This window comes from Pseudopipra pipra, chromosome 17 (assembly GCF_036250125.1).
Source record: "Pseudopipra pipra isolate bDixPip1 chromosome 17, bDixPip1.hap1, whole genome shotgun sequence".
NCBI classification, from domain to species: domain Eukaryota; kingdom Metazoa; phylum Chordata; class Aves; order Passeriformes; family Pipridae; genus Pseudopipra; species Pseudopipra pipra.
The window spans coordinates 1,517,510-1,525,282 of NC_087565.1; positions in this window are offsets into that span (position 1 = coordinate 1,517,510).

Here is a 7,773-nt window from a genome sequence, read left to right on the forward strand (position 1 = left end):
CTCCAGGCCCAGGGACAATCTGGTCTGAGATTTGAATACGGCGAGACAGGACTGGAAGGAGTGGAAGGAGATAGGGGGTGACGTAGCCACGGAGTCTCCGTGGGGCAGCTCGAGCTTCCTGATGCCAGCTCACATCTTGGTTTGTTTGATCAGGAATGAGTCAATGGGAGGAGAACCTGCTCTCTGAGGCGCACCCAGGGTTCAGAGCGGCTTTGAAGGAAGGGTTCTCTCTGGCAGGGCTGCAAGTCTGCAATCCTTTTTGCATACCCAGACTCCCATCCTCGAGCCACAAATGCCCTGTGAGCCCAGATGTGTGTTCTTGAACAGGAGCTGAACAACCCACTTACAGAAACCATCAGTGTTGAGAACAGCCACATTCTCTCCTCACTCTTGCTTTTGGTGGGAGGGACAGATAGATCCCAGTACTGTGTGATTCTGACCTCTCATTGCTTCCCTGCTCCAGGCTCTTGACCAGAATGCTGACACCAAGTTGCACTGCTTAAAATCCAGCTCAGAGTTCTGCTTTAAATTCTGCATTTTTTTTCTTGAGCTACATGAAGGCAATACCGAGAGGACAGAACAAAGCATAGGAGACACAAGCACTCTAAAGTTGCTTTGAGTTCTCAGTACAAAGAAATATTACAAAAATTTCCCACGCAAATAACAAAACGGTGTTTGCTGTGAGTTTCCATGACAGACCTGTGCTCTGTCTCTGATCTGCAGGAGGAAGAAAATCATTGCTACTGCCCTGGGTAGGTACTGCAGATCCCTCCTTTCATTTTAATACATGAGGATGGTTTTATCTAAACTCCAGCTTTCTGCAGGTTACCTAAAGCAGAGGGTTAATTCTTTAATGGAGTCATTGAAAGAGCAGCACACACCTTATCCAAAATACTGAAGCACTTCCACAGCTCAGGACCAGTTAGCAGTGGGGACTGTGTGGCTGTTACCTGAAATAGCAGCTACTACATCAATGTCTACATCCAGCTATCTGCAGGCTGGCTCACTCATTGCTCAGCAGAAATCATGGATGTTGGGGTTTGGTTTTGTTGGAGGGAAGAGGGATTAAGATAAAATCCCCAGTCTGTTCCTAACAGCTTTATACCTATTTGAATGTGCTTGTTTACTGAACTTAGAGTATGTAGAGATTACCAATATCCCATGTATCTTAGTTTCTCTTGAAATGTGTAAGAAATGTAATCAGAATCTCTGTTTAAAAAGAAATCTGTTTTTAAAGTTGTGCTTCCCTCACATTTCACTGTGAAAGCTGCCAGAAGTCCCAGACTATAGGAACACAGGGACATAAATAACCTATTCATTAAAATGATCCATTAAGGGAAATCCTTTCAGATCCTTTAATCTGTGAGAAATTGGTTAGTTAATGCTGTCAGGCATGTGTGCATCTGTATCTGTGTTTGTCTTGGAAGTAGCAAACTATCTCCCAGTACAGCTCCACCTTCCTGGCAGGGAGGAGGAAACGGTGCAGGGACTACATCAGTTTGCCTCTCTTGAGAGATTTTGGCTCCGAGAGCCCCCATGAAGGTAGCCATAATAAAGGCATCATTTGTTAATAGTGCAAGCAGGGGATTAGGTGGGGATTCAGTAGGCTGTTAATAGGGATTTTCGGGAGCCCATCGGTGTGTGGCTGGAGCTCAGGTTTCCATGGCTGGAGCGTGGAGCTGTCTGGTGGCTCTTGGCTGCAGTGAGACCGGCGTGGTGGCCAAGCTCTGGTGAACGTCTGTTGGTTCTCTCACCAGAAAACCAAAACAGAGAGAAGGACTAGTGTGGTGACTACTTTAATTCCCAAGCACTTTTCTCCAGGCTGTTTTGTAATTAACATCCCAAAGGGAGCTGAAGACCTCATTAAGTCAATTTTATTGCAGGGGAGGTTTTCAAAGGTCTGTCTCCAGATACCTGCCAGCAGAGAGCCACACCTTGCTCTGCCACCCAGAGCCAGGAGCTGGCCTTCCCCTGCCAGTGTGTGTCACAGAGTTCCTGTCCCTCAGCAGGCCAAGCCTCAGCTCTGAAGAAACATGGCTGGGAGTTGAGAGTTCCTTCGTTTTTGGTCACAGTGGGGCAGCTCAGCCTCTCTGGCCACGCTCCCCTCGAGGGCCATCATGCCCCTGGCGCTGTCCCGCGTTCACAATGCATCCTTGTGCTCCTCCAGTGCCAGCAGCACAATCCCTTGAGACGGGCTAATAAGCAGCTCGTGACTGGAGTTCCAGTTCACATAGTTCAATTAAATCCCTGTTAATCTTGTTCAGACCTAATTTACTTTCATTCTCATACACATGCTTCTCTCTGCTCCGGAGAGATTCTGGTGAGGTTCCCTGCCCACAGGACTGAGGAGCCCGAGGCCATCAGCCCCATCAGAGGATTGATGTTTGCAGAGCAGCCCCCTTGTTGAGTCAATAAGCTCAGATTATTTCCTAGCCTGTCATGAAGAATGAAAATACTCCTTCAGTGCCTGGATTTAGGGAGAGTCGAGCAATCTGATGATGCTTGAGCAGATGATAAGGAAGCCATAGGAGGGGAGGACCTGCTCAATATCTCTGTTTCCCAGGGCACTGCTGAACCATTCCCCAGTGTGCGTGTGTTCATTTTGGACAGCTGAGAGCTGGGGTGCTGGAATTCTCTTGGGAGCATCTCCTCCACACTGATACTTCTTTCAGGCAGAAGTTATGTTGTTCAGAGCCTGTGGCCTGCAGGGATTGAGATGACTGTATTGATTTAGTTGTTTGTTTATTAATCTCTTGAGGCATGAGAGATTGACTGCAGTGAGAAAATGGGATGATGAATGGAGAGTGCTGGAGTACTGAGCACAGTTGCATGTTCGATGATTAACTTGATTGCTGGCTTTGACACTGGGAAGGGATCTGACCCTCCTTCTCTTCCTCATGCAACCAGAAGGGATGATTTGTTTGGGGAGCGTTCCCTTTCTCTGGCTGCAGACATGGGCTGTAATCAGTGTTTGCATTCCTTCTCCAGCTGGTGCTCACTGCAGGTCCAAGGTCCAGCTCTTCTCCTCTGGTAGTTTGTGGCTTTTGAGCAGTGGTTTGTTGGAGGTATTTTCTGGCTTTTGGTGCCTGGGCCAGTGTGCAGTAGCTGCTTAAAATGTCTCTTGCTTGAGGCTGGCAACTGTGGGGCAATGAACTTGGCTTCCTGCTTCTCCCTTGAAATTCAGCTGATTTTCCCGTTTCGTGTTGATTCTTCCCAATTTGACTTTTCTGTCACCATAAGTCACTCTCATGACCCCTTGTGTTCTTCCACCCCGTAGACTCATGTCCACTGCAGTTATTCTGTCCTTGTAGCCAGATTTTACCTACCAGTGACAGTAACCTGCTATTACCTGGACTGATAGAAAGAAGAAACAAGTGGAGGAGCATCCAGGATGGAGAAAGGTGTCCCCTTGTAACCTTTTGGCCAGCAGAGGTAACTGCTGGGGCAGGACAGTTCCCTGCCCAGGAGCTGTGCCATGGACATCTGCCTGCCCCTGAGCCACAAGGAGCCAAACCCATCAGGACCACACTCCCCAGCTCGTGATGGGTGAGTGGTGTGGTGCTGTGTGTGCTCCACACCACCGCTCACATCCTGCTCCTCGCCAGCACGCACACATTTGTCTTGTGCAATCCCAAACCTCTGGCAGTGCTCACTTCCCTCCTCCCAGCTTCCCTGGTTTCATTTAGTGCCCAGAAGCCCCAGTGTGGCTTTGATGAGCCCCTTGCACCCTGCTTGGAGGAGGCATGAGCAGCCGTGCCCTGGGACACCGCAGTCCTGCCGAGGATCGCAGCGACGTGGAGCGGGTGGTTGGAGCAAAGGGGCTGACATAGGTTCCTCCAAGGCTTCAGTCCAGCCTTTCTGGCTGGTGGGTACAAGGTAAACCTGCTTTGGGCCACATTGCTCTGCTTTTTAAAAACACCTGTTGCCTGGCTGATGTCACTTGGTGCTTGTGAAGATCTCGGCTCCCAAATGGGCGATGCTGTGGGTGGAGGGGTTGAAGGGCTCTCACTTCTTCCTGTCTCCAGCTCCAGGCAAGGAGCTCTGTCCCTAGCACTGTGCTCTACTGGAAGTCCTACTTACACAGCATTCCTTTTTTGTGGAACCTGCACTCTGGACATCCCTGTGTTCCTTGCCAGAGGCTGTCTCAGCCTCTGAGCTGCACCTCCGTAAGCATCAAGTTTAGCCAGACTCAGTTCATGGACTGGAGCCATGGAAGACATCAGCACTGACCTGAGACATCTCATATCTTGCCCAAGCTACAACCCAGGTGTCCCAGGCTCCAAGGCTTGTTCCTGCTGCCTTCCCTTTGGCTCCTGCTTCTGCAAAAGCCATCCCAGGCTTACAAATTCACCTTGTCAAGAGCCAAAGTCCGGAGTACAGCAGGCACCGGCGAGCTCTCACAGGCAAAGCTGCTCCCACCGCTCTGGGAACCAGCTTCAGACACTTCCTGCTGTTTTTTGTGCCTCCACTTAGGCAGCCCAGGCAGAAGCTGTGATGTTGGCATGGGGCTTGTGGGTCACATCCTTCCAGCTCCCCGAGGGCAGCTCCTGCCTGTCGCCGTGTGCCGCAGTGCCCATCCTGTAGCCGAAGGGCTGGACCGCAGCTTCGGGGGTTTGAGAGGGTCCTCGTGGCTGTGGTACCCATGGAGAAGCTACTCGTGATGCTGCAGTGGCTCCTTTGGTGGCTGAAGCAGATGTCCCCCAGTGTCAGGCCTCTGTGGTGAAGGAAATCCCAGGAGGAGCAGTTTTTGAGAGAAGAGGAGAAGCTGCAAACATTCCCACTCCCTGTCTCCCCCCATTCAACTCGCTTTAAACCGAGCACGGATCCCAGCGTCATAGGGTTTTCAGACTTTGGCCTCCTCAGCCCATCCCTTGCTCAAAGGACCGAGACTGGATGATTAAGGGGAAACACCCTCGTGTCTGCTCCAGCTCTGCTTGCTCAGGCTGTGGGTGAGCCAGGGAGCATCGGGTGCTGGCAGGGAGGGAACATCACAGCCCCGGGGCAGGGTCGCCTGGACGTGGCTACCAGAGCTCTGCACTAGCCAGCCACCCCTCCACTGCTCTGCTACCAAATCAAGTTGGAACCAGGGCTATAAATCTCATCTGGATGAGTTTCCATGGGCTTTTCTGAACTGCTGTTTTGATACTAAGACTGTCCAAAAAGCAGAATTTCCATGCTGGGAGATGCTAACATCGTGTGTGGCTTTTCTGCTGAGGCAAGAAACAGAAAGTGTCAGATTTTTGCCCAAATGAGCTATTCCAAGATACCTAGTTCAGATTGTATAGAAACATATTTTATCAGTCAGAAACCTGACAGGAAATGTTCTGCCTTTATTGAACATGCAGATAATTTCAGCCCACATCTGTTGAACTCTGAGCCTCCTTATTAAATATTTGCATGTCACCGAGTCGGTTTCCCCACAGTCCTTTCCCCCGGGAAATTCTGCAGTGACTCTTCCTGGCTGGGTTTAAGGGCCCCTTTTGCACCTTGTGCAGATTGTCACCACACTGAGGGACACTGAGGTCCTGAGTCCTCCTGCTGACTTCTCAGCCACCCCTTTTTATCCTACAACCAGTGATACACTGGCCATCACTGCTCAGCTCCTGTAGCTCTGATGCTCAGTGTGGGAGAGAATGGCCAGAATTAACATTCCTACCACGAAATATTGCCAAATGGCTCGTACTACAGGGGTTATTATGGTCAATCCCCCTTAGTGAATCAGCTCCTGAGCTTGTAACTGCAGCTTCCCCAGCGGGGCTGGTGGTGCTGATCATCTCCCATCACACACTCACTATTCACAGGGCTGTAAAGCTCAACGATCGTAAAATCTCAGGGCAAGAGCCCTGGTTGCCTCTCTGTCTGCCCAGCATCTCAAACACAACCACTATATTACTAATAGTAATAATTCCTGCAGCTATATTTGGAATTTGCAGTGAACAAAGTGCAGCCTCAGGAACAGAATCCAACAGACAAAACTTATTCATGCGTGCCAAGGGGATGCTTAAAAATAAATCTGGCTGGAGATGAATAGATGTTTTGTTGTAAATCCACAGTTACTTTGGAGAGGTCGGGGCTCAGATCAAATACTGGACCCAACAAGCAGCCTCTTACCTTGCAGGAGGATATCAGGAGCCCCATGGAGCAGTTGGATCTGCACACCTGGAGGGGGAAGGAGCCGTGTACGTGCTTACTCATGAGCGTGACAGAGTCTGCCCACAGTAACTCTCATTCTTCTTGTTCCTGATGAAACTTGTATAAAGGTCAGCAAGAAAACACAGAAATACCTGAGAATGTCTTCACTTCTTGTTAAAATATAATTTCAAAACGTCCTGTAATAACCAAGCCACCAGAAATACTCAGTGCTACTTTTTTCCAAGTTGAAAATACCTGGTTTTCAGCTTCTGTAACCCCCTTCCTCTCCCCAGGGTGGGTTTTATTGGTGCTATTTGAAAGTGAAGAATCATATCAAGAAAATAAGTTTCAGAAAAAAGACTGAAATCCCTGGTTGGGTTTCAAAAACATTGTGAATTAGACTGTTTAAAGACAAACACTTGGAGTGAGGCAGGCTGGAGGGTGTCCATCAGGCTCAGGACCTCATGGCTGAGCCGGGGGTGGGTTAAGGTGTGCTGAGTTGCTTAAATGGTCCTAAATTGCATTATCAACAACACTGCATGTTTAATGTCAGTCCTGTGAGGGCACATTCCTGAGTCTGAGCCCAAAAGATAAAGAGTCTGGGTTTAGAGAGTGTCTGTTTGTAATTTTAGATTTGCACATTGGCATCTTCTTAGAAGAAGAAGAGATTCTGTCGTGGACTTGGTCTGGCGTGTTGGAAGGTGCTGGGGGTGTTTGCCTTCCAGCCAGGGGCCAGCACGGCTGGAGATGGAAACTCCGACTGCAGGACAGCCTGGAGAAAAGGAGTTGATTGCAAAAGAGAAAAACAAAATACAAATATTTATAAGCCATAATTGCATCTTAGATTTGGGTCTGGATCCAGTAGAGGCTGAGTCATCCTCACCAGCTCACCCCGGGGCTGGGGCCAGGTCCCTGCTCCCCTGGAGTGCTCTCCCCGCTGGCAGTGCTCCGGGCATCCTGGGATAGGGAGGGAAGGGGAGTGTCCCTGTGTCCCTGTGCAGCACCGCAGGGAGAAGGTGTGGGGTTCCCCAGGCATCGGCGAACCCCCTCTTTTCCTGTGCTGTGTCCGTGTGGGTGAGCAGAGCAGGGACTGCTCCGCACCGCCCGGTTCATTCCTCCATCCCACATCGGACATGAGGTTGAGGAATCCCTCTCTACACATCCCCACGCCACACGGATAAGAGGGGGTGGGCTGAGCCCCAAAGAGCCTCGGTACAAACTGGGCTGCGGTTGGATGCTCCAGCAAGGAGCAAGCGGGGCTGGCCCCTCCCCAGCCACACATCCCAGGGGTGTGCGGGGAACCCGGCCGCCCTTGCCTGGCCCTGGGAGGGAGCCGAGAGGGAAAGCGTCGGCCCTGCCCGGCTGTAGGGACCTTATCGGCGGCGGCTCCTCCCAGGGAAGGGCCCCTCGCGATGTGCTGGCCACGGGTGATGGATCGGCGCGTGCATGACTCCCTGTTCCTGGTGACTCATGGATTCGCTGGCCTTCGCCAGTGTCATGGGAAATATTTTTTTAATAACTCAAAAGGAAGAGGCAGGGGGGGTGGGAGGGAGTGGGAAACAGAAAGAAAAACTCCACCACACGGTTCTCCAAAGCGTGTTAACTTCCCAAATTGTTTCTGAAGTGTCAGATCTTGCTCAG